The 26552-nt window shown below is 50.3% G+C and overlaps 1 long non-coding RNA gene across 2 annotated transcripts in view; it reads left to right on the forward strand.

Moving 5' to 3' along the window:
• LOC111773459 (uncharacterized) overlaps positions 1 to 12748 on the forward strand; it is a 34602-nt gene extending 21854 nt beyond the window's left edge. Inside the window, exons 2-3 of one of the 2 annotated variants that reach the window (XR_002807895.2) lie at positions 6872 to 6982; positions 11221 to 12748. This is a non-coding gene — a long non-coding RNA (uncharacterized lncRNA). Of the gene's footprint in view, positions 1 to 6871; positions 6983 to 9615 lie in introns of both variants that reach the window. The other variant, XR_011439044.1, reaches the window with a different exon arrangement.
• Positions 12749 to 26552: the final 13804 nt, after the last annotated feature.

Below are 26552 nucleotides of genomic sequence, written 5' to 3' on the forward strand. Positions count from 1 at the left end.
ATGTCGAACTAGGAAAAATATGGTAATATTTCTAATACACAGAGGCCTTTATTAACCATAAGAAAAATGACTAACTGTATCATAAGCAAATGGGCAAACGACATGAACAGAGTTCACAGAAAAAGAAACACAAATGATTTATAAACATATAAGAAGATGCTTCTCATTACCCGTAATAAGAGGAATTGTAAAATAAAACTACAGAGAGATAGTATTTGCCATTTTTCACTTACCAAACTGATAAAGATAAAAACTTTGTTTACACACTATGTTGGTAAAGGTATGGGGGACAGAAACTCATGTGTTGCCAATGGAACATTGAATCTGTACAACCTCTGTGGAAGGCAAAAATAACAAATGCCCACACCTGTTGACCAACATTCTACTTCTAGGAATTTATCCTAAGCACTTTTGGTCAAAATATAGAATATATTTGGGGAGATGTTTAAGGGTGCAAACTTGCAACCAGTAGATAGATAAGTCCTGGAGATCTGATGCACAGCATAGAAATTATAGACAACAATACTGTGGTATTAACTTCAAAGGTGCTAAGAGACTAGATCGTAATTGTTCTTATCACAAAAAAATGATAATTATGTGGCACGACAGAGGTGTAAAAAAATATGCAGTATTTACAAACTTATTCATTGCAGTATTGCTCGTAAAAGGCTGGAACCACCAAAATGTCCATCAAAAAGGACTGGCTAAATACATTATGGTGCATTGAGGCAATGGAATACAACACAGCTCTAAATGGGCTAATGAACATCCAGATACACTTGAAAGTGAAAAAAATAGGGTGCAGAACAGTATGTGCAGAACAGTATGTGCAAAACAGTATGCTATCATTTCTGTAAAACAGGAAAGAAAGAACATCCGCGACAGGGAGAGCTTATACGTGTTTTTAACCTCGCTCCAATCCTATGAGGCAGGTACTATGATTGTATTCTGTTCTGCAGATGGAGGTGACTGGGGCACAGAGAAGTTGCCCAAGGTCATGTGCCAGCTGGAAAGGGGCAGTGCTGGGTCTTGAACTCAGGCAATCTGGCTCCAGAGTTTACTCTTAGCACCATCCGTGGACCCTCCTATGGATACATGTGCATCTTTGCTTGGATATTCATGAGCTATCTCTGGGTGGCTAAGGGAAAGGTATGGGAGGGCGTATTTCACTGTATTCCCTTTTGTACATTTGATTATTGGACCATGGGAAGTATTATCTACCAATACATTTAAAAGAAACAAATTTCTGATTGGGAGCACGATTCAAGGAAGGGGATATATTGTACAGGACCCGGGTTTCTTGAGGCAGATATAAAATTCCATCCTGGGTACCAAAAACCGAGAGTCTCTGCCTGCCATGCTGGCGAAACCTCAGTCTCACCATGGCTCTGATCCACCCATGGGGCCCTTGTAAGAGTGATAGGTGGAGGTGGCAAGGAGATGCTCATGCCTGCCTCATGCTGACTCTGGGCCCAGGGTCAAGGAGGTGGGCATCCGGCTGGGCACTCCACTTGGGCCTCCGCTATGACCTGAGGCGAGTCATGTCTTCCCATCATGCACCGCCCCCCCCGCCCCCAGCAGAATCCTGCTTGTTTGTTGCCCCCCACCAAACTATCAGCACTGTCTGGCCAGGCTTGCTTGACACATCTCAGGGTAGCGGCATTGGGCAGGGTCTATTTTTAGGGTTGCAGGTAATGGGTTTCTGCACCGGAAAGTGTTCTTGGAAATGGACATGGCGCTGCGCAGAGGAGAACCCTCAGGGTTTCGAGCACTTGGACCTCACTCCAGCTCCGGATGAGTGGCCTACACAGCCATGCTGGCGAGTCAATGACAGCCAAAGAGAGAGGGCTGTGGGCTGGGGAAGTTCGTGCTTCCAAGATCCGCTCACCAGGAGATTTCCTTTCTGTTTTCCTGAGCACAGCCTGGCTCTGAGATGAGACGGTGTCAGGTGTCAAGAGGCCACCCCTCCAGAGTGCTGGCTGCTCCTCAGGCTGTGAAGGAAGAGCCAGGATACCTGCCACAACCACACAGCCGCACAACCACAACTGCAAGAACCACACAACTGACATGACCACAAACTCCACAGCAACCACAACTGCATCAACCACAATGGCATCAACCACAACCACATGACCACACAGCTACAACTGCAATAATTGTAACTGCAGTAACCACACAAGCACACAACAGCAACAACCACATCTGCAGAACCACACAACCTCCACACAACCACAGCATCCTGTAGCAACCACAGCATCAGCCGCCATTTATCAACTGTGTGTTAGGTTCTGACTTAAGACCTGAAAGGGAGGTTTCCCCAGCCTCCCTCCAGATCAGCCAAGGCCCAGGAACCTGGGAAACTCCTCTGGACCTTCAGGCAGGGCTGCCTGGGTGGGAATTTGGACCCAGTAAGTTGGCTCACGCCAGTGCCTCCTCCGTCAGTGAGGGATGGCGTGGTCTCTTAAGGACTGCCAAGTCAGCTTGGCTCTAAGCCCTAGAGGAGGGGGCATCCTTCTTGTCTTCCTTCGAGGGGATGCTTGTGATGCTCGGTGCTGAGCTCTGAGCATACATGGCCCTCTCTGGTTGACGGGGCAGGACAAGTCAGGCACCTTTCCTCTCATTCCAGTGTCCCATTTGCTTTGGCACGTCATGGGATGGAGCAGGTCTCTGGCCTTCTGAAGACCACTTTCCAAAAGGGGGGATGGGGACAGCAAATTGTTGAACAGAACACCCTGAGTACGCAGCATGATCTTAGAGAAATTCTCTGTCTGTGCAGCCCACTGTGCCGGTGGTTCAGCTCAGAGGAAGCCATGGTTCCAGCCTGAGAGGGACCGACCGTGTGTGAGGAGACAGGACTGTGCACAGAAAGACAATTTAGACTCTCCAGGCAGCGGCTGCTCTGAGGGAGGGAGTATCACAGACAGCCAGTGCCATGGGAGTGCTGGGGAAGGGGCACACTGATGCTTGGGGCTCTCAGGAAGGCTTCCTGGAGGAGGTGGGGCTTGCTCTGGCTCTCAAAGGAAGGATCCCACTCACCTAATAGAGAGAAAGAGGAGAAGGCACTCCAGGAAGGCAACAGCCTGAGGGGTGGAGGGCTTCTGTGTGCAGGAAGGAGAAAGGATGCTGGAGGGGGTCAGAGGGGGAGCATCTTTGAATGCAGAGTCCTGTGGGCAATGGAGACTTCTGAAGGTTTTTGAGAGGGGTGGGCAGTGACATATGCAGGGCAGGGTCTCAGGGTGATTTTCTTAGCAGCCCTGTGTGAGACGGAGTGATAGGATGCTGAGGGTGTTGTGGGGTAAACAGGTCAGGCCAAGTGAGAGGCTTGGACTTAGGCCAAGTGTCCCCAGCTGGAGCAGGAAAGTAGGGAAGGGGTGGGCAGGAAGGACCAGGAGAAGAATAGCCGAGATCTGGCGGCAGCTTGGATTCTGGAGGATGAGTCAAGGATGGCCACTGCAAGAGATGGTGGTCGGGATACTGGGCAGAAACATTCAGAGGGGTCCTTAGTTTATGGGGAGAGGAGATGCACTTGAGGTGGGGTCGTGACCATGGGGTGGAGAAGTCACAAAGGCAGTTGGCTATGTGGCATGAAGCTGAGGATGACCAGGGGTGGGGTAGGGTGGTGACAGCTGTAAGAGCAGAAGGGACCGTGGGTGAACAAGTGTCAGAGAGAAAAGCAGACAGGCCGGTAGAGGACCAGGACCCAGCTCCCAACACAAGAGAGAATGTGAGAGTGTGATGCTGAGTGGGAGGAGAGGGGAACCAAAGCCAGAGTGTCAGCCTGTCGAGTGAGGCTCAAGCTGTCCATGTGCCCGCAGAGGTCATCTTTCTCCTCGGTGCCTTCCCCGCCTCCTTCTGCTTCATGGCAATCATCAGCACACTGTATGGTCACAGTTCTTGACCTGTCTGTGCACCCACTTCCCTGGGAGCCCCGACAAGGCTGGCCCTGTCCTCCAACTTTGTACCTCTATGTCCAGCGCAGGGCCCCGCATCACCAGGTGCTCTGACAGTGAAGGAAAGAACTTACCTGGCAGGCAGGAAGCCCCGAGATCTTTGCTGCTGGGTGATATGTGTAGTCCTAGGGGAATATCTGAGCAGCAGGTTGTCGTTAGGAAGCAGGGCCCCAGAACCCCGGGCCCCAGTGGGCAGGCAGTCCCTCTTGGCCAGGATGCTCCGGCTTTCTCTCCTGGGCTGCTCAGGCCACACCATTTCCTTTCCTAGGTACCTGCTAGGTACAGGGCACAGTGGGGCAAGTCTGGTGATGAAGTGAGTACAGTCACCTCATGGTTCTTTCAGCTTCTGCTCCTTCTTAGGGTCCCAGGATGAACTCAAGGGAGAAGGGAGAAGAGGGTGACAAGGCAGACAGTCCTCGCCCTAGGAGAGCCCTGAGGACCTAGACAACACTTGCATGGGGAGCAGGAGTGGCTGGGGCATGGGAGATGAGGGGGGTGGGACACAATGAGGGTTCGTGAAGGAGGAGAGGAGGAATTGGGTTTGGCTCAGAGCTTTAAGTTTGAAGCCAGTGGTGAGAGGAGGGGAGGGCACTGGTAACCTCCTGTGTGAGGGTGGAGAGCCCAAGCCCAGGAGCCACAGGCGATGGGGAGGGAAGGGGTGCGGGGAGCTAAAGGAAGACCTGAAGCTTCTGCTGAGGAGGTGGGGTTTATGTAATCAGCAACTGGGAGTCACGAACACAGGAAGATGCCTCAGTCAACACATGGCGGCTTAGGAAGACAATTCCACCTTCCGCGAGAAGGTCTGGGGTGGGGAGCCACCAGCGCGGGCAGCCTCTGCAGGGCCTGCTGCAAACTCAGGCCTTAGCCTGGGTCCTGGCCGAGGAAATGAGCACCCAGGACCCTGAACTGGCAGGGGTGGCAGGGTGAGGGCTGGGAAGGGTGGTGTGGGGGAGGCAGGGGGCAGGAGCACCGGCCAGGTGCCTGCAGGTGCTAGGCAGGGCAGTGATGAGGAGGGAGTTGGGAGGTGTGAGTGAGCCAAGCTGGACCAGGATTTAGAGAACAGTGGGGACAGAGGTGGGGGTGGCGGATAGGGAGAGACAGATGGGAAAAAGGGGGAAGTGGTTTTTACACGCGAGGGCTTAAGGTTTAACAGAACTTATGTTGTCTGGTCATTTCCACGTGAGGCCATGCACATGGGGAACTGAAGTGCCTCCTCATACCGCCCTGAATTCTAGGCTGCTGGCCTTTAACTCTGTCCATGTCAGGAGAAGGGGAAGCTCCCCTCACCCACTGTGGGAGCATTGCTAGCTTTGCTGACAAGCACTGTGTGCTTCCTCTTTTCTGATTTCAGAGAAGACCTACACTCTTCCTTCAAGGAAAGGGGAAGCGGTTCCCAAAGCTGTCAGAACAGCAGGCTTTGAAGTTTGCCAAGGTGCTGGTGCTGGGTATGGATAAGGGCTGACAGCCCTCTGTCCCCAGATTCAGCCCTTTGGGCAGCAAGAACGTTTTCCTTTGTCCTACCCAGTTCCAGGCCAGCGGTCCTCAGCTGTGGTTGAACACCAGTATCCCCGCCCCCCCACAACTCCCCAACTGCCCACCCCCCCCCACCACCAGGAGCTTTAAAAAATCCTATTGCCCAGGTAGCAGCCCAGGTCAGCTGAGGACAGATCTTGAGGGGAGGGCATGGGTATATCTGAAAGCTCCCCAGGAGGTTCCCGGGTGCATCCAGATTTGGGAACCTCAGTCCAAATATGTGGTTCCCATAAATGCCTCTTTATTTACAGCTTTGAAAACCCAGTTCTGGCTACCAGCTGGGCAGGTGTTCCTGATAATGTAATGTTTAAATTGGGGCAAACTCAGCCTGGGCCTAGGGGAAAGGTGAGAAGGGCAGAGGTGATCACCAGCATGAATTTCTGAGTTAGAGTAAATCCAGCTCCTCCCCATTGAACAGCTGCTGGTCCCTGCCACAGGCCCCCTGTTCTCGTCCCTAAGGGTCAGTAAAATGCCACCGGCACCTCCCTTCTTGCTTCATTGGCTCCCTATCTTTGTGCAGACCCAGACTGTTATGCATATGTCTTAGCTTGGGCTGCTGTAACAAAATCCTGCAGACTAGGTGGCTTAAGCAACAGATGTTTATTTCTCACAGTTCTGGAGGCTGGGAAGTCTGAGATCAGGGTGCCAGCATGGCTGGGTTTTGGGGAGAGCCCTCCTCCTGGTTTGCAGACGGCTGCCTTGTTACTACACCCTCACATGGCGGGGAGGGGAAGCTTGGGTGTCTCTTCCTCTTCTTATAAAGGCACTAATGTCATCGTGGGAGCTCCACCCTCATAACTTCATCTAAACCTAACTTTTCCTCAAAGGCCTACCTCTAATACCATCACATGGGGGCTTAGGGCTGCAACATAAGAATTTGGGGGGGACCCAAACATTCAGTCCAGAGCAGCATGATTATCTTGTTCTACCAAAAAGTTTTCTCATCCTTACAAAGGAGTTAACAATACCTAGTCCATAAGCTGACGCTGAGAGAGATGTAATTCCAGGCTCATAGCTGGAAGCAACATATCCTGGCCGTTATTGTTATTACTGTTCAGATAGATTGTGCTTTCGTTGTTCAGTTCCAAATTTTTGTAATTTCCGCTGTGATTTCATTCCTTAGTAATTCTTTTACCTGGGGCTCCTGGGCTGTAATTTCTCTAAATTATTGTATGCTTGAAAACTATATATATTTTCTTCTCAGTCTTGAATGAATGCTAGTTTCGCTGGGTATAGAAGTCTATGTTGATTAGTAATTTTCTCTCAGCACTTTGCAAGCTTCCTTCCATGTTTTCTGGCATCTGTTGCTAACATCAGTTTTTCCTTCTTTTGTAGGTAGTCTTATTTTCTTGGGTATAAATTTTTCTTTATCCTTGTGTGTCTTGCAGGTTCACTACAATATGTGGGCACCTAGATACATCATAGCGAAAATGCAAGTTCCTATAGCTCCATATCTAGAGTTCTTGGTGAAGTCTAACTTTAATACTGGAAAACTTCAGGTATTATCTCTCTGGACATCACTTCTCTCTCGTTCCTTCTATTCTTTTCTTCTGGAATTCCTATTAGCTCTAGGTTGGTGCCTGTCGGTCTACCTTCTATGCCTCTTAATTGCTCTTTCATATTTTTAAAAAATAGATTTTCTCTCTTTGTGCTGCATTATGGGTGATTTCTTCAGTATCATACCACCTTCTAATTAATGAATCTCTCTTGCACTATGACTTCATAGCATTTATCCAATACTACTGAGTTTATGTATTTCAATGCGTATATTTTTCATTTCAATTAGTTCTTTCTCATAACTTGCTTTTGTTTAATTTTGCCTATTTTTGCTTCATAATTTATGTTTTTATATATCGTTGTTAATCACTCCTTTATATCTTCAAGGATCCTAAAGATTTGTTCATAGCACTGTTACTACTTGGCCTACTATGCAATTTAAAAAAAATTGTCTGTCTCTTCCACTAGAATGTCAGTTCCAAGTGGGCACTTTCTTTTGGTTATTATTATATCCTCAGCACTTAAAACAGTATCTAGGACATTATAGGCGCTTAAAATATTTGCTGAATAAATAATGTATTCTTATTTTAAAAGTCAATCAGATCACCTTACTATTTTCATTTCGTCTGAAGTGAATTTGCTTCCTGCCATTGCATCATTTTAATTGCAATTTTTGACTGCCTTTCTTAGTCTTTCTCTGAGGTGAGTTATTGTTAGTAATTTTAATCTCTCTTGTGCTCGCCCCACCCAACCTAGTGGTTTTGCAGTTGCTTCCTCTTGGCCTCCACAGAACCAGATTTTCTATCGTCAGCTCAGGTAGCCATGCTGTCGTGATTTGGGGATATTGCTGATCCCGTCCCTGGGCCAGGGGGCCAGGTTCCTCCTCATTTGGGGTTAAGAAGCTTTGTATAAGCCTCAGTCCCCGGAAGCGGTTTGTTATGTATTTCATACCCCTGGTTCTTGCATGTGAGAGCCCCACACAGTCCCTGGTTTGGGGATACCTCCTCACGTGGTAGTTCCCATCTCACCACAGGAGAAAAGCTCCTCACTACCTCTGCCTGTTTCCTGCCCTGGAGCCTCAGTCCCACAGCATCTTCCCAGCTTACAGTGTTGTGTCTCTACTGTACTGATCCTCGGAGATGTTGACCTTTTTGAGCAAGTCTTTGACTTTCAATTCTTTAATTTCTGTATTTTATCTGTTATTGTTAAGTGTTTGGAGCAGAGGGAGGTTTAAAGCATGAATTTACAGCACCACTGTGCCTGCAAGTCCTATAGTTACTACTCCCTTTGACTCCCCATCAAGCCTGTGATAACAGGGGGCTCACAGGCTTTGCTCTTGAAGGTACAGAATGCTGAGGTTGTAGGGGATGCCTTAGAGCTCACTTCACTCCACCTCCTCGTTTCACAGAGGAAGACTCCGAGGCCCAGTGAGTTGCTTCGGGCCACACATTTCGTTAGTAGCAGAGCCAGGAAAATAAACCTGACGCTACAGCCTGAGTGTTCGAACATTTACCTTTACACACAATTTCTCATTCAGAATGGCTTTCCTGCTTTGCTGCTCTGTCTGAGCCTCACTCACAGTTTAAGGGTCGGCTCAGGCTCTGCCCAGTCATCTGTGGTCTCCGCCTCCCCCGACAGCATACAGCGCTTAACAGAGAGCGGAAAAGGATCAGCTGTAACAATCATCACAGCATTCCTTTAAGAGCCGAGCCTGCGAGGTCTTCTCAGTCAAGGGGTGTGCGAAAGCTCACATTTTTATATACGCTACTGCCCTCTAGTGGCCATAGTGGGCATCAAGTGTATAATCTGGAACCCTAAGTAAAGACGCCCCACGACGAGGTTGTCTCGAGCACATTCAGGTTCCCATAGTCATGGCTTCCCTGCCCTGCGTGAAAACATAAATTCAAGTCCTATTTACTAGGTATTTCAATGCCAAATATATAAGATATATATGAATATAATCAGAGGCTATAATCTACCTCTGTGGCATCTAACATTCTCCACTTGATGCTGATCGTCTAGGCAGCACTGTCCAGTAGAAATATAGTATGAGCCAGACAGTAATTTAAATTTTTCTATTAGCCTCATTTTTTAAAAAATAAAAAACATGTTGAATTCATTTGAATGATGTATTAATATATCCAAAATATGATCATTTCAACATGTAATAAATATAAAAATGACGAAGATGTTATACATTCATTTGTTTTTTGTACTGAGGCTTTGAAATCTGGTGTGGATTTTACACTTACAGCACATCTCAGTTCAGACCAGCCACAGTGCTAGTGCTCAACAGCCCTGTGTAAGTAGTGGCCACTGAATTGGACAGCCAAGGTCTAGGGCAGTGGGTTCCAAACTCTGTCTGTCCCTGTCATTGCACTGATGTTTGTAGGTCCATGAGGAACATTCTGACCAATCTGCAGCAAAATGAGAAAAATGTGAACCATGTTTTTTTAATATATAGGTCAATGTGAGATTATCACCTATCTTGTTTGAGGAAATACTTGGAGGTTGTCCTTCTGACTTTGTCGGGGTTAATATACTCGTTCTTGTATGAAATGACGATCATAAGAGGTAACAGATTATTGATCAAGTGTTCTTATTTTGCAAATAAAACATTCATGATTCTCCCCAGGGCCCTGAACTTTGCATGCACATTTTGCTGGCGTGTGATGTATCAAATCCTGGAAGTCACCACGCTAGGCGGCTTTTCCCCCCAGCTTGGACAATTGACAGTCACAGATGGGACATGCGCCTGTGTGGCGAGGCTACTGGGCAATTCTCAGAGTGTCTACTCTACACCTTTCTCTCTGTCTCACAAAGCACAAGGAAATCTTCACACCTCATTGAAAATCCAAGCGAATGAGCATGATGTGAATATAGGGGTAACTTGGAATTTAACGACCACAACTAAAAGAGAAGAGTAAATCGTTAGCAAAGTTCAGTTATTAGCAATAATTATAACAAATTACTACTCAATAGAACCTAAGACTTCGATGCCACGCACCTGGAAGATGGCATTGCAATTTCGCGTGGCTGGTTTTAAATGCAGAACAATGGAAGCTGATGACATACTGACAGAGATGCCACTGTTCTATGGAAAAGGTCTTTGACATCCTCAGGGCTTTACATCAGGTGTATCTGAAATGCTGCTGCGTAGGTTTGCCTCACTGCATGTGGCGGGGGGGGTGGGCGGGGGGAGGCACAGAGAGGGAGGAGCCTCCTTTCTGTGAGCCAGGGGCTTCCCCCTCTGTACACACACAGAAGGAGCATCTATCGCAGTAGCTCCAAATTGCAGTCTGGTCTCTGGGTCCCCTCATCCCTGATTGACACTCCCCTTGGCTCGCTGGTCTGCGCTGCGTGTCCTATCAGGTCACAGCCCTACCCCAGGTTTTGAGGCTGATCTTCAGGGTACCCTTAAAATCTGTCTTCTGGCCACTACCCTGTTTATAGACACAAGCCTTCAGCTTTCCGCTCAGCCTCACTAGCTACTCATTAGCAGCTGTGTTTCTTTTTCAAATATAACCTTTATGCTTGGGTCGTAATGTGGAAAAGATGCTGGCAAATTGAATTTTCGTAAATCAAATAATTTTGATTGCTCTGGGAGCTCATTATTTAAGAAATCCTATAGTGAGTTCTTTTGTAAATTGAGTCATCAGCCCTCTGTTTTAAAAATTCAAATTTTAATATATTATCTTGCCTGAGGGGGATGAGTCCATGCATATTAAAAAATTAAAAGGATGCAAAGAAAAGATTGAGTCTTCAGTGCTCCCCCTCTATATTTAAACAGTGGTATATAATCACAATTATCTAGCTCACAAGCAATTACGCTAAGTATTAATGAAGGGACCCTAGTCAAAAACCACCCACGGGAAGCTTCTGCCCGAACGTCAGGGTTAATGGCCCTGCCATTGTTTTAATGGATTTTCAATGAGGTGTAAAGATGCCAGGCCAAGAAGGGTGAAGTTTTATGATGCAGCTAAACAAGCACGATTAGCGTCTTGCCATTAGTATCTTGACCTCGTTTCTGTTTTCGTTTCTTTACAATTCTGGTGAACTGAGTCCCTGGAGGCTTATTTATTAATTTATGTTTAACACAATTCATAGAGGCTTTGTTAACTCCAAGTACAGCTCTCAGGGTGTTAATAAAGCTCCCTCCCTAGGGCTGTTTCAGTGGAGAGCCTGAGGTCCATGGACTCTAATGACCCACCCATTTCTGCTCTCCATCATTTCTTTCCAGGCGCTCTGGCCCTCTAGATGCCCAGCCACCCCAGCCTTGTCATCTGGAGTGACCAGACCCTCTCTGGGAGGTGTGTGGCTGGTGGTTACGAACTCAGCCTCAAACCAAACCATGTGGGTTTATTTCCTGCCTTGACCAGCTCTGAGTCCACATCCCTGAGCCCAGACCCTGTGCTAAACTTGCCTTGACTCCGCCCCTTGCACTTCTGGGGACTCAAATTTTGTTCCTGAGCTCTATTTCCTTGCTGAATCCCCTCTCTCAGAAAGCCTGCCTGAACCCCTTATTTCTTGTTTAGAAAATTTGTCTCCTAACCTAGGAGTTGGCAAACCATGGCCTGTGAGCCATATCTGGCCCACCGCCTGTTCTTGTAAATAAAGTTTTATTGCGACACAGCCATTCTCATGCATTTACACATGGTCTGTGGCTGCTTTCCTGGCACAACAGCAGCTGAGTAGTTGTGACAGAGGAAATATGGCCCTCCAGTCTAAAACATTCACTATCTGGCCCTTGACTGAAAAAGTTTAGTGTTCCTTGTCTGTGTGGGTTGAATTATGTCCTCTGAAAAAGATGTGTTGAATCTCCAGTACCTCAGCATGTGGCCTTGTTTGGAAATAGCATTGTTATAGAAGTAATCACATTAAAATGAGGTCATGAGGGTGAGCCCAAATCCGATATGACTACTGTCCTTATAAAAATGGGAAATTTGGACACAGAGTGTATTAGCTATGTTTTCTTATTTTCTGCATTTTTGATGCTCTGGCATCTGGGGCTTTGGTGACTGGAGTGGGACTGCCCCTCCCAGGGCTAGCCAGTCCCTAGAGATAGCAAATGACTTGCACAGAACCACACCCTTCATGCATCCTCACCCATCTGGAGCCCATTCTCCAAACCACCTCCTCTGTCTGGCTCTTACGCTCCAGGAGGCAATGGCAATATTCCTAATCACCCAAGGGCAGCATGGGACCACTAGGAGCACCCCCACAGCCCAGAGCCTGCTGACATTATTCAACCCATCCAATCCGAAACCTGCTCAGCTTGCGCACCTTGTTTTCCTCCTTCCTTCCCATGAAAACCACAATAAGGACTCCTGCCCACACTTTCTCCTCGCTCCTTCTGCCTCCTCACCAGCGCTGCTGCTTCCCTCTGTGGCCCTGCGTGGCATGCTGTGCCCCCTCCTCGTGGGAACTATGAGTAACAAACTATCTTTTCAAAGACAATCGTCTCCTGATCTGTTGGGCTCACCATACCTGAATAAAACCAAAATCACAGACACATTTCAAAACACAGAGACAGAGACACTCAGAGGGAAAGTAACATAAAGACACAGAGAAAGCGCCATGTGAAGACGGAAGAGTGAAGTGATGTATCTGTAAGCCAAAGAACACTCAAGGCTACCAGAAGCTGGAAGAAAAGCGTGGAACAGTTCCTTCCCTAGCACCTTCAGAGGGAGCACGGCCCTGCCAACACCTTGATTTTGGACTTCTGGCCTCTGGAATGTGAGACAATAAATTTCTGTTGTTTGAAGCCACTAAGTTTGTAGTATTTTGTTATGGCAGCCTAGGAGGCCAATACACCACCTAACCAATTATTTTGTTTTGTTTTCTTTATTTCTCGTTGTTCTCCTATTGACACTTTTGTATGGTGTCTTACTGTCATTTCATGGTGACCCTCACACACATTATTGCATTTGGGTCTTGTGAGGTAGGTAGGCCAATGGGCAGCCCGTTTAACCCAAGACCGAGGCTCAGAGATTTCAGGGCACTTGCACAAGTTCACCCCACAAGGCAGTAAATGGGGAAAAAAACTAGTTTCTACTGAGGGCTCGTTATGTGCTTTCCTCACATTGTCTCAGGACACCTATACAACCGACCTGAGGGTTAGTTGCTGAGCAATTATACTAATAATCAGACAACCATCAATGTGAAAAGGATGCTTTCTTCTCTCCTCACTTCCCCCTGTCTCTACTTGGCATCTCAAGGCAGAGTGTGAAGGAGGTCAGACATCCACAGCACTGTACCGTCCCGAGTGGAACCAGCCTTCACTGACTGGACCACCTAGGGAAGTGGTTTCCTCAGAGGGCAATACCGAACCTTCCAGTGTGTAGTAAAACAGGACAAGAGAACTCCAGAGACCCCTTCTGCTGCCCCCATGGGCTGTGTGGGGGTCCGAGGAGGGGAGAGTGGGGAGAGGTCTGAGGCTATTCCAGCGTGTAACGCTGGCGTGAAAGCTGGAGCTGGTTCTGGTCAAGGCTTGGTCTGGACGCCGTGCATGCCCCCGACCTCTGACGCCAGGTGCCCCTTGAATCTCCTGAGGTCCCTGCAGCTGTGTTCTCTGTTTCTTCCTTGTCCAGTTGTTACAGCTTCTTCCACATCAAGGATATTTTTTAAAGTTATGCCAGGATTTTGGGGACCACAAATGGGTGTGGCATCCCAATAGGGACATTATCTCCATTTTACAGGTGAGGACATTGAGCGTCATGGGGTCAGGTCTCACAGACAGTCAGGGATGATGCTGGCACCGGGAGCGGGCCCTCTGGCTCTGCAGCTCTTGTCCTCACACAGGCTGAGGCAGGGCAGGGTCCGTGCCCTCGGCCTCTTTTACCGTTGAACACGGTTCAGAATGCGATTCAGAATGTGATTCTGTGTGCACGTGTGTGTGTGTGTGAGAGAGAGAGAAATGGCAAAGGCTCAGTGAACTCTCTCTCCTCGATGCACTGAGTACGGAAAGTGCTCTGTGTCCCTGGTGTCACTAGCTGAGGTGGGGGAGGATGGAGAATAAGAGAGAGAAAAGAATGCGTCCTAGGAGAGAAGAAGCAGGAGGTGAATGAATAGAAAGAAAAGTGCCAAAGAGACCTGGGGGCACCAGCTGTACCTCTCACCGCCCCTTGTGTCTACACCCTCCTAAGCCAAGTCCAAGAGGGTGCTGCTGTCCCAGCCTTGGCGACGCTGGTCCTGAGACTGCCCAGCCTGGTTCAGCCTTTGGAGGAAGAGGCGACTGTAACCAGGGCCTGCAGATGCTCGGGGACCGTGAGAGAGGGGGGAGCATGTGTGCGGGGTGCCATCTGGTCGGGAGGGCCTGAACCGGGGTTGGGGAGAGGCTGATGGCAGCACCTGGTGAGGCAGGGCCCCAGTTCAGGAGGGTGGGGTGGGTGGCCCAGCACTAGTGGCATGGCAGCCCTTGGACGTCACGACAACGATTGAGGAGCCGGCCTCTCTTCCTGCCTGTGGTAGGTGAAGAATGGCCCCAGATATGTCCTCATGCCTGGAACCTGTGAATGTGTTCTTACATGGCAAGAGAGACTTTGCAGATATGATTAAGTTAAGGATCTTGAATGGGGAAATTGTCCTGGATGATCCAGTGGGGCCCCATATAGTCACAGAGGTCCTCTAAGTAGCGTCAAGACTATCCAAGCACATGGTGGGGCAGAAGCGTTTCCTTCATCTGAAATTTTACTGAACGCCTAATTCATGCCAGGCACATCTCGGGGGCCCGGCATATGGCGGTGACCAACACAACTCAAGTTCCCTGCCCACGTGCTGTGTAGAGTCTGGTGGAGGAGAACAGACAGGAAATAGGCAATGCTGGTGTAGCAGGGGTGGTAAGTGCTGTGGCAACAACGAGCAAGGTGAGGGCGTGGACAGTGCTGGGGGGCAGTCGGGGCAGGTGGTGGGGGAGGGCCTGAGGAGATGCAGTTAGATCCCGGAGGTCTCTAAAGGAAGAACATTCCTTCAGAGGAAGGGGGAGAGCAGGAAAGAGGCCTGAGGGCAGGAGACTGCTGGGCACTTTCACGGATAGCAGGGAGCCTGGTGAGGCTGGCACGGAGAGAGCGGGGGTAGTGATGGAGGTGAAGCGTGTGCAGAGTTGGGGGCTGCGTGGCGTGGGGCCTCGTGGACTTTAGGCCACCAGATAAAAGGAGCCCCTGAAGGGTTTGGAGCAGAGGAGTGAGCTGGTCTGAGGATTAGAAGGTTTCCTCTAGGAGACCTGTGATGCCCCCTCTCTCTGTTCTGCCACGGGGCCCGCTGCAGGGTTGGCCTTCAGCTAAATGACAAGAAAGACAAAGAAACCAGCCTTTGTGGCTCCCTCCTCCTCTTTCTCACCGGCTTTCTCCTCATGAGTGGAAGCAACCTGCCTTTGCATGGTCCTCTCCTCTCTTCATTCCCATGGAGGTCCCTTGCCCCCAATACCTTCTCGATCATTTACATTTAGTGAAATCAAGGATATGTACTCCATATCCTTCTCCAAGGTTATGAGTTGGATTGTATCCCCCAAAAGATATGTCGAAGTCCTAATTTCCAGTGCTTCAGAACGAGACCTGACTTGGAAATAAATTCATTGCAGATGTAATCAGATAAGGTCAGGCCATGCTGGGGCACGAAGGGCCCTTAATCCAACATGTCTGGTGTCCTCGTAAGAAGATGGTGTGAGGACACCAGGGAAGAACACCATGTGAAGATGGAGGCGGAGATCCGAGTGATGCGGCTGTGAGCCAAAGAATTGCTGGAAGCCACCAGAAGCTAGGAAGAGGCAGGGAAGGATCCTCCATGAGAGCTCTCAGGGAGCGTGGTCCTGCCAACACCTTGATTTCAGGCTTCTAGGCTCCGGAACTGTGAGAGCCTAAACTTCGGATGTTTTAAGCCACCAGTTTGGGGTACTTTGTTCTGGCGGCCCTAGGAAACCAACACCAGGGTCATTACCTTTTTTAGGGTCTTATTCCTAATTGTGAAATTTGAGATTTTTATCCCATCCAAAGAAATGTCCAGCATCCTATTAGCCTACTAATCAGACATTACCTGAAGATAGTGATGCTTTGCTTTTTGGGGGGACCCTGGGACTGCATGAGAGTTCAGAAGGGCCCATTTCTCTCCCCTGCCTGGAGGCGCTTACCTCTGGGGAGTGGGGAGCTGGGGAGGAGCCCGGCCGGACCCCTGCCCCACTGCTGGGTGCAGTGCAGCTCGAGGACACTGAGAGTGTGGGAGTGGGAAGGGAAGGACGTGGTCTAGGGCCCGGGCTGTGGTAGAGTGGGCGCATGGCGGGGCCTGCAGCCTGAGGATGTTAGAGGCCTGAACCTTGTCTTTATTTATTTGTCTGAGGGGTAAACTGTCCACAGCCATTCATTATTGAGCCTTTCCCTGGGCAGGTCTGTTCATGGGCCAGAGATAACAGAGTGATCCAAACAGAGGCCCCTTCAGACAAACACTTGGACGCAGATGCTCACTGCAGCATGATTCATGATAGCAAAAGGAACAAACAGCTGGGATGCCCATCAGCTGACCGACGGATAAACAAAATGTGGCATGTCGGTGCCGTGGAATATTACTCAGCCATAAAAGGAACGAAGTACTGCCGTCTGCCACAACATGGATGAACCTCAGAAACGTGATGCTAAGTGAACGAAGCTGGACACAAAAGGCCACACATTGTACGACTCCATTTGCGTGAAATGTCCAGACTAGGCAAATCCATGGAGAAGGCACGTTAGAGGTTGCCAGGGGTTGGAGGACGGAGGAATGGGAAGCGACTGCTTAACAGGTATGAGGCTTCTGGAGGATGAAAATGTTCCGGAAGTAGGTGGGGGTGATGGTTGCACAACATTGTGAATGTCCTAAAGGTCACTAAATCGTACATTTTAAATTGGTAAATTTTATGTTATTTCACTACACACATACAAAAACCGCAGAGTCCCAGCCCCCTGCATTCAAGTGAGAGGAGGTGACAATTAACAAAGAAATGCGTATTTAAGGTAGGTGCTATGAGGACAAAGAAGACAGGCTAAAGGGACAGAAAGCGAAAGGAGGTGCTATTTTATAGGTGGTCACAGTCGGCCTCTCTGAGCAGGATGAGAGCCTAGGAGATGGCTGAGCGGAGACCCTTCCAGGCCAAGGGAGCAGAAAGAGGAATGGCCCTGAGGCAGAAGTGGTGGGAGTGCTGGGGAAGCAGCAAGAGGCCAGTGGGATGGAGCTGGGGGAAGAGGGGCAGGTAGGAGGGGAGGTCAGGGGAGAAGAGGCGTGCGCCTTGGGAGCCCTGGTTGGGTGAGGGCAGAGCATCATAGAAGCTGGGAGTTGGGGGGAGACTGTGGCAACAGGGATTCATGTCTGCAGAATGAACAGGACGCCGACACTAGAAAGGCTCGCTTTGGCTGTGTCAAGCAGCCCCAAAGAGAGTGATACACACAGCGTCTCTCCCATCTTGGTTGCCACGTGGGACGGTCATGATCAAGCAGGTGTGTAACCAAATGAGGACTTTAGTTGCGCTTTTTGAGCGCAGTGCCGAGGTATGTTCATTTATTTATTTTTCATTCCCGTTTGTCTCGAATGACATACTGTATTTCCCACATGTGGGTCACCTGTTGTCCCCCTGCTGAGGGCTCCCTGACCCCCTCACCCTGCTTTCCTCTCCCACACTGCACTTACTTATCACTACCCCATACGGGCAGGTACAGCTGTCCTGGTGAATTTCTGTGTCAGCCTGGCTAGTCTAGAGCACCCAGTTATCCAACCAAACACTAACCTCGTGCTGCTGTGAAGGTCTTCTGTAGAGGTGGTAAACAACCACAATCAGTTGACTTTAAGTAAAGGAGATGACTCACCATAGTTGGGTGGGCCTCATCTAATCAGTTGAAAGGCCTTAACTGCAAAACCAAAGTTTTCCTATAGAAGAAGAAACTCTGCCTCAAAACTGGAGCCTCAACACTTGCCTGAGTTTCCAGCCTGCCAGCCTGCCCTACAGAATTCAGACTTGCCAGTCCCCACAATCACATGAGCCAATTCCTTGAAATAAATTTCTTTTTCCATATCCATATCTGTATCCACACACACACACACACACACACACACACACACACACATACACACACACACACAAACACACACACACACACACACAGATATTTCCTATTGGTTCTGTCTGGAGAACCCTGACGGATACGACATCTCTTTACTGTTTATCACCCCCACTGCCGCCAAGATGCAGGCTCTCCAGGGCAGGGTCTTGTCTGTTTCCTTCACAGCTGTGTCCCCAGCGCCTAGGACAGTGCCTGGCAGTAGTAGGTACTCAGTCAGTCCTGCCCAAAGGATAGTTCTTCATCATTCTTGTTCATTCCTGCGGTTGTTGGCTCAGTTTGAAAATCAAGGGAGAAAGAAAAAAAAAAAAGAGGTACAATTGTCTTATCTGAGCTGGGGATTTCCCAGGGGGACTGAGTGCTGTGGGTCCTGCTGTTGAGCATGTGTCTATTTGCAGCTGAGGAAAGCTGTGGCAGCGAAGGAAGGCAGCAAATTTAAACTCAAGTTCAGGTTCACCTAGCAACATGCACGCCCCCAGCTGCTGGCTGCTGCAAGCCAAGCGCGGAATCTGTGCAGCTGGGGCCCTTCGTGTTGCTAGGAGAGCGACGACTCTGTTTCCAGCCGTGGAGCGGAGACTGCTGTGTGTTACGAGGGGTGAACAAGGTGGGCGCTGGTTTTTTTCCCCCAACTAATTGTTTTTAAAGCAAGTTGTGTGAGGAGGAGCCAGTGAGTGCGAGAAGCAGGGAAAAAGCGTAAGCCCTGATTTCTGCTTGTTTTGGAACGAGTGGTTAGTGCACAACCTCTTGCTTCAGAATATGTCCCAAACGGGTTTGCAATCAGGGACAGAGTCGTGGGAACTTACGAAACAACCAAGTCCCCACACTGTTTGGCTCCCGCATCCACAGGCCATCTGGATCAGAGCATGGAGTGTGGGGGTGGTTTGGGGGTGGGGTCTAGGAATGGAAAGGATCAAGCTGCCGTTGGTTGGGCCGAGGGATTTGGGTTTCCACATTTTGCCTTCACTTAATTGCGTTCACAGACCATCCTGACCTCCAGCCTCTCTCGCTGAGTCATCAGGTTGACCAGCTGAAAAGCAAACCAGAAGGCCGGCCTGCCATGTGGTAGGTGGAAGTATGCTTCCCCTCCCGGCGGCCCTGACTCTTACTTGGTCTGTTGCTCAGAGGGACATTAGCTGGGGGAGGACAGTGTGGTGTGGTTGGGGGACGAGAGGACAAGATGAGGAGGAGGGCCAAAGAAAATTCCACTCATGGCCGCCCTTTATGTGTACTGTCTCGGGTTAACCACCCTGTTTTCCACTTCCACTTCATAAGAGGCGCTGACGCAGAAAGGCTGAGCTGGCCGAGTGAGGGACAAAGCTGAGAGCTGGGCCCAGCTCCGCCCCATTCCGAAGATTACCTCTTCTCCCCCAGCCGCTGCCCAGGTGGGATGGGACATCATCCGCGACAGGATTTGAGGGGAAACACGTGGAGCATTGCTGTGGGCCTATTTTCTAAGAGAATATCCTAAAGAAAACAAATTCAAGTTTCCTGCTAGAGAAGCCTCCGCTTCAAAAGGAGTAGGGAGCAGAAAAAATGCTATGAATTCATCGAACTGATGTTATTTTCCTCTTGGACACGTGGAAAGGCTGTTTTTGAGCTTCCACTATAGTAAGGTGGCGTCAAGGGGCTGAGCTCCTGGCCAATGGAAGGGGCTAAAGGGACAAACACCCTGCCCAGCGTGCTCCTAAAGCCTGCATGCGATCCTCGCTGTGCTTTCTTCCCACTTGCTGGTTGGATGCAGGGGACCCAGGGTGGGACTCCAAGGCCCTGGAAGATGGTGGAGCCACTAGGAAGGGGCCTGGGTCCCCGAATGCCTTTGTGGAGCAGAATGTCCCCTCCTCTTGATGATATTGGACTATGCTGGGTTGAGCCCTTGGCTTTGGGGGCTGCTTGTTTCCGTGATGAGGTGGGGAGGGGCCCCCTGGTGACAGAGGGGTAAGGTTTAATTAGCCACCCTGAACTGAGAAAAGGGAGCCTGTGCGTGGAAGAGTGTATGTAAATCGGAGTAAACACCCTCTGGTGGGGCCCTTTCTGACCTGCAATTAAAGGTAACAGTAACAATTGTAATAAAAGTGAACTTTTATTGCATACTCACTTTTCAAAGTGCTTTACGTGGCTTATCTCATTTAATCTTCATAACATCCCAATGAGGAAGGAACTATTAATATCATCCCCATCGTATAGGTGAGAAAACTGAGGCCAACAGAGATGAACTTTCCCCAGCATCCCCAGAAATGACATGGCAGAGCCAGGATTGGAGCGGAGCCTGCTGGCTATCAAGCCTGCCTCTTACCTGCTCGGTCTGTCTCTAGGGAATGGGCACTAACGCTTTTCAATGAAGGTGAGGAATTCTGCTTTCCTACTTTGTTGTCTGAAACAAAGGCAGAAGTAATTTGGGTGGCTTAAATGTCCCAGGTTGCTAAGGAAGCCATGCCATTCCATGCTCTCTGAAATGGTGCCACACGTTCCTGGGAACATCCCAGAGGGAGCAGGGAGCACCGGGGTGATGGGCAAGAGGACAGTTGGGAGGGGGCAGGCCAGGCTGCATTCATTGTAGGTTTAAAGAGAGGGTCTTGAATAGAGCCATGCTCAGGCAGAGGGAGCCACAGGGGCTGGGCAGGTGCTCCTTTGACCCCTGTACCTCCCTGGAGCCCCCTGGCTCATCTGCAGAGGGGGCTCTTGTTGGGGAGAGCACTGACCGCCCTTGCTGCACTGTGTCCTAGGAAGAAGGACAGGTCAGAAGGCAGGAAGTGCAGCCTGTACATCTTTATATCTTATGCAGGAGAGGGGCTCAGCCAAAGTTTGTTGACTCTACCTAACAAATACTTACAAAGAGCCTACTGTGTGCCAGGCGAGGTACTGGATGCTGGGGACACACTAGGGAGCAGACGACACGGCCCCTGCGCTCCTGGAGCTTTCAGTCTGGATTCTGAACCCTGGATGTTTCGTTGGTGGATGAGCTGAAGGTCACAGGCACTAAAGAGGTGGGCCGTATGGGGGAAGGGCTCAGAAGGGGGCATCTAGAAACCTCCAAAGCGAAGCCCTACAATTTGACTGGGGCGGGCTTGTTTACTTGCGAGTGTTTTCAGACAACTAGAAGCCATAGATGTCAGTAATTTGTCCACAAGAACTGATAAAGTGCATTTCAGGGGCGAGGGAGGGTCAGGGAAGGAGTCCTCAGTGGGCTGGCTTCCCCCGGGGGAGCCAGAAGGGGCGCTCTGGAGTGGAAATTCAGATAATTCTTTTGTAGGACCAGCAGAAACTATGCCCAAACAGGCTCTTTCCATTTTCGATGTCACTTTGGGATCAGCATTTGATTTGCTCAGTGCCACAGGCATTCAGATGGAGCTGAAGTCTTGCATCAAATTAGGAGAAACAGAATCCTTGTCAATCTGGAGCCTGGAGATATGATTTGCTGTCTGGGGCACTGCACGGAGGCTGCTGCCCTTTTCCCCACGACTCTGTGCTTCCTGGAACAGGAACATTCCATAGCGAAAGTGTTTTCTCTTTGACGGATGTCTGGCCCTCGGGCGCAGGCGACTCGATGTCCTGCTTCCTTCAGTGGGATGTGTTCTGAGTGGGAGCAGCCTCCCTGGGCTCAAGGACATGTCTCCTGTTAATCTAAGCTGTGTCGAGAGGGCAGAGGCTTCCTCACTTTCTTTGCGTTCCCTGTAAGCTCTGGGACCCCCGTACTCTCCATGTCAGGTTTAGTGTAATTCGTGTTAACCTGCAGGTGAGTGGGCAGAATTCCAGAAACAGCCCTTTTGCGGTCATCTCTCCCGGGCTCCAGCGCTCCGTTCCCAGCTGCTTTCTGGATGCGCTGCCATGCTTCAAAATCAACACGTCCCCCCTTCACTCACTCATCATGCATGGAGAGTCTTCTCCGTGCCAGGTCCTGCTGGGGTGGGAGAAAGAGTCAAAGAAGAGACGGCCCCCTGTCGTGTGGAGAGTCTGTTTGGTCACCTCCTTCCCCCCCAGGACCAAGCATTCCTTGATAGTGGGGGCTGCATTTGCTCCCCTGGGGTGTTCTCAGCACCTGGGAGGCAGGACCTAGCAGGGGTGCAATGAGCACCATTGCTCATATGCTGAATAAACTGAACCCCTGTCCTCCAAGGGCTTTGGGGTGATGGGGGAAACAGAGAAAAACTTTTTGACTCAGCATTCCAGGACCCCAACCTGTAGGTTCTACCTAACTTTCTAGAACCTTCTTGCATTGTCCATATTCATGCACTTAGCACCAAACTGGACTCTTTACTCTTCTCCAAACATGCCTCTGTTTCTTCTGCCTGGAATACCTGTCCCCATGTCCCCAAATGTCTATGGGGTCCTATATATCTTTCAAGGCCAATCTTAAACTCCGCTGTCTCTGTGAAGCCTTTCCCAAACCCCTGATAAACTTTATTTTAGCTCTTACCTCGTATCCCAGCACAACTCTAACTTTCCTGCCGAATGGCCTCTCCTGGAGCACGGGGCACTGTTATCAAAGCTTTGGCAGTAGTGAGGGGCTAATACATTTGTTACGGCCCGAAGACCCCGGCAGACCTAAACCCAGCAACTACCACCCATAACGTCCCAGAGGGAGACCTGGAGGAGGAGCAGCGAGGAAAGAAGAGTCACATGGCGGCAGCTGGGCTTGGGCCCCACCCCCACATGGCCAACGCGGGTCAGCTGGGCTGAGCCTGGGCCTCATTCTCCCCAAATCTCTGCTCTTCCTGTGCTCTCTCTGCCACCTGGAAGGACAAGGGAGAGAGCATCAGCATGGACCAGTGAACTGCATCTGCTGCATGAATGGAGGAGAGCAATGGGCCAGTCACCTCCCAGCCCTCCTTTTACAACAGTGACCACACCCACCTGCAAATATGGGCTAATCAGTGTCCTGCCATCTGCAAGGAGGGAGTCCTGAGAGCTTTCATCTTACCTCTGAAGTCCCCTGCATAGCACTAAAGATGAAGTGGGAGCAACGGGGACTTGCTGAATTAATCCGAGCCCAGTACTCCGGTGTGACGGACCCAGTACTACTGGGTGACGGTCTGGGTCTGTCCTCACTTCAGTGTCCAGGCCTGGAACCTCTGACAGGATGAGAAGTGACATCAGAGTGACCCCTCTCCCTGCCTCCATGTGAGTACACACACAGTCGCGCTCAACTAATGCTGATGACCCCCTTGGCTTGGAGGATTCAGAAGAGCTGTATATCAAGGTTCACACCCAGAAATTCTGGCACCCTTTGGGAGACCATCCCAGGGGAAATAGGAATTGCATGGCAGCATGTGGGCCAAGGGGAAGAAAAGCCTGAGATGCAGAACAAGTCATGACATGACCACTGGGAGGTGGAAAGACAAGGGCTATGAGAGCGAATGGACCCTTTCTGGGGAGGGAGAGAGGAAGAGGGGAAGGGAGGCGGTGGGGCCATGAGGACCTGCCCAGGGACCCTGTATCAAAGGGGACTGTTAAGAGACATGTTATCCAGGGAAACTGAAGTCCAAAACTCGTGTCTGCCCTGCCAGGTGCCAGGCTCTGGTCAGCGTGCCCCAGGCCTCTCTCCTAGAGCAGGTCTTCTCGCTCTGCCCACAGCATAGACACACTGAGTAAGTGCTGGTTGGCTCAATGCTCCGTTTTGGGGTGAGACTTGGCGCCAGGCCCGCTGCTTATTTCGCTTCCTCACTCTGATGTCAACTCAACCTGTCAAGAGGTTCCAGGTCCTGGACTCTGAAGAGGGGGTAGCTTTGATACTGCACTGATGGTCGGGGGCCGGGCTCCACCTCGGAGGAGATCAGAACTGGGTCAGCTGTAGGTTTGTTCCTATACCGACAGTGTGCCTCTGCAGGTAGACTGGTGGAGGTGTTCATGCAAACTCGGAATAGATGCCTACGCTGCCAGGGACGACATAGGCCAAGGTAACATCCCATGATTCCGTGATTCTCCCTTTGAAGTGGTTCTGAGTAGGATCCTAGATAACTCTTTTGGCTTCTCCATCCTCCAAATGTTTTTGGGGATCGTAATGTCTATTCCTCTGGTTTCCTAAAGAGCGAACTGCCTTCTAAATTCTATATAGTAAAATCCTGAAGACATTCTTGATCATTTAAATTTCCCATATGGAACTTTGTATTTTTGGATCCCAACTGCATGTTCCTTTCTTTCCTCTCCAAATGAAAATCTCTCCTTTGAGCTGTTAATAGTCAGGACTTGAGGGTCTTGCTCTTTAAGCAAGTGTATTTGCATTTGCCTATAGTCACATGGTTACCAAAATGCTTTTGGGTCAGAGATTTTGCATAGTGATGGTTTTTGTTTTTCCAAACGCTTTCCTCAGCATTAACTCATTTGAGTCACACAATCCCTCTGTGCAAGAAGTAGGGTAGGCGTTTATTTTTATCGTCCTCTTTCCCAGGTGGTGAAATCCAGGCACAGGCTGACGGGGCACCAGGCACGCAGAGCCAGGGCAGAGCTGGGGTTAGAATCTGGACTCTGCCTGGTTCCTAACCCCCGGACATCACCACAGGGGGAGGAGATGCTCCTGGCCTCAGGTCCACAGGGGCCCTTTGTCTCTTCATCAGCCCAGGCAGTGGGGTGTAAAACGCTTGGAATAAGGAAGCCAGGGATATCAGGGGACAGGAGCCTCAGCCCCCAGGCAAATATTCTCCTATGGGGGGGGGAGGGGCTGTGTGCAAGGGACAGGGAGAAAAGGGCCCCTGCCTACAGCCCTGCCCGGGGATCACTGCTTTCCCGACTAAATTAATTATTCCTTGTGGCCTAGAGCCTACCAGTCCTTTTGGTGATATTCTCTCCACCCGTCAACTTTCCCTTATTTTTGCCTTCTCTCCTTTTGCCCTGCAGGGGCCGGAGCGACCAGGGCCGGCTCGGGACATCCAGGCTCTGCAGACCGCCGCCACCGCCGATTCCGCAGGTGGCCACTGGGCGTCGCAGCCGCCCGCGTTGTGCGGTCTTCATCCTGGCGGCGCATCCTGCCTTCCGCCTTCCCCAATCCCCAGCTGGGAGCCGGGCTCCTGGGGGCGCAGGAGAGAGGAGGCCAGGGGACGGGGCACCTTCCCGGAGCCTGGGGGCGGCTCCCGGGCTGTCGGCAGGGCTGAATAAGGCTCAGGGTCATTTCAAGAGAGATGGAGGTGGGTGGTTTGGGCTGCTAGCGGGTGATGCAGGGTAGAGTGGGGAGGGGTGGAGCAAGGAGGAGGATTGCTCGGATCTCTTTTTCCTTGGGGAAGCCCTCTCTGGAGTAGAATGGGCTGGAAAATTGCATTTGGAGAGTGGAGGAGAAAATATCTCTGCACACAGATTTGGGGAGGGGCGTGGGGGTTCCTCCACTGTTTGACAAACACACAGCGCTTACCATGTGCCAGGCATTTTACAAAGGTTAACTCCTTGAACCCATGCAGCAACCCCACAACCTCATTTACAGGTGAGGACACAGCGGCACAGCTTACCTGGTTGGTGAGTGGGTGATGGGATCCAACCCTGGCAGGCCGGCTGACAGGCACTTCTGCAGCCTCCCCTCAGGGCTGGAACCTTCCTCACAGGGCGGATAGAATGTGCTGGAGGGGAGGCAGGCCTGGGCGTGCCAACTTTGTGTACAGTTTAGCTCTGATGCCCTCCTGCTGCATCCATGCATTCAACAAATGTTAATGTAGGGCTTCCTGCTTGCCAGGCCTGGGGCACCTGGGGCAGGCACCTGGGCTCCAGCAGTCAGCAGAACCCGCCACAGTCCTTGTCCTTGTGGAGCTAGTGGGGGAGACGGAGAGTAGTTAAACAATCCCACCAAGGACATTTACTGAGATTAGCGTTCTAGAGAAAGGAGTGCTGCTTTCCTCTTTAGCCCCACTCTTCCTCCTGGGCTCCCATCCTCTCCCACCCCAGGCCCACTTGGCACGTCTGGGCCCTAATGTGTCTACTAAGATGCTAGCTCAGAACTAAGGGGCTGGATGGTTAACTTAGTTGCAAGCCCCTTGCGACATAGAAAGCAGATCACGTCCGTTGTCTTCTTTGGCCTTGTCTGGATGGGCTGGCGTGATTCTCCTGGGGAGGCAGGCTTTTTCAAAGGGGATGCTTCAATCCAGAAAAGAATCTGGGCGAGACTGGAAAACGTCTTTGGTTCCAGACTTTCTGAATCCAGACTGTCACCTGGTTTGTAGTGTTTGCCAATCTCTGTGGTGCCTCTGTTGGCGGATTTCAGTAACCTGTGTGATGTCACTGAGTGAGGACTGAGTGAGGAGATGCACAGCCTGAGTGACCACGCTCCGGCACACCGGCGGTGGTGGTGTTTCTCTCTGGTTGTGTGAATTGAGGCCAGTGATTCGTAACTTCAGTTTCTTCATCTGTAAAATGGGCTAATAATCCCTCCCTCAAGTGTTGGTGTGAGGATTTAATGACTTACTGTTGTCCCTGCCTATCTCACTGAACCCTTAGAACGGCCTTACTCGTTCTAATTATTTGGTTTCATGCCTGTTTCTCCAATGAACTGTGAACTTAAAAGTAGGGGTCATGTCAC

This window comes from Equus caballus, chromosome 5 (assembly GCF_041296265.1).
Source record: "Equus caballus isolate H_3958 breed thoroughbred chromosome 5, TB-T2T, whole genome shotgun sequence".
NCBI lineage: Eukaryota > Metazoa > Chordata > Mammalia > Perissodactyla > Equidae > Equus > Equus caballus.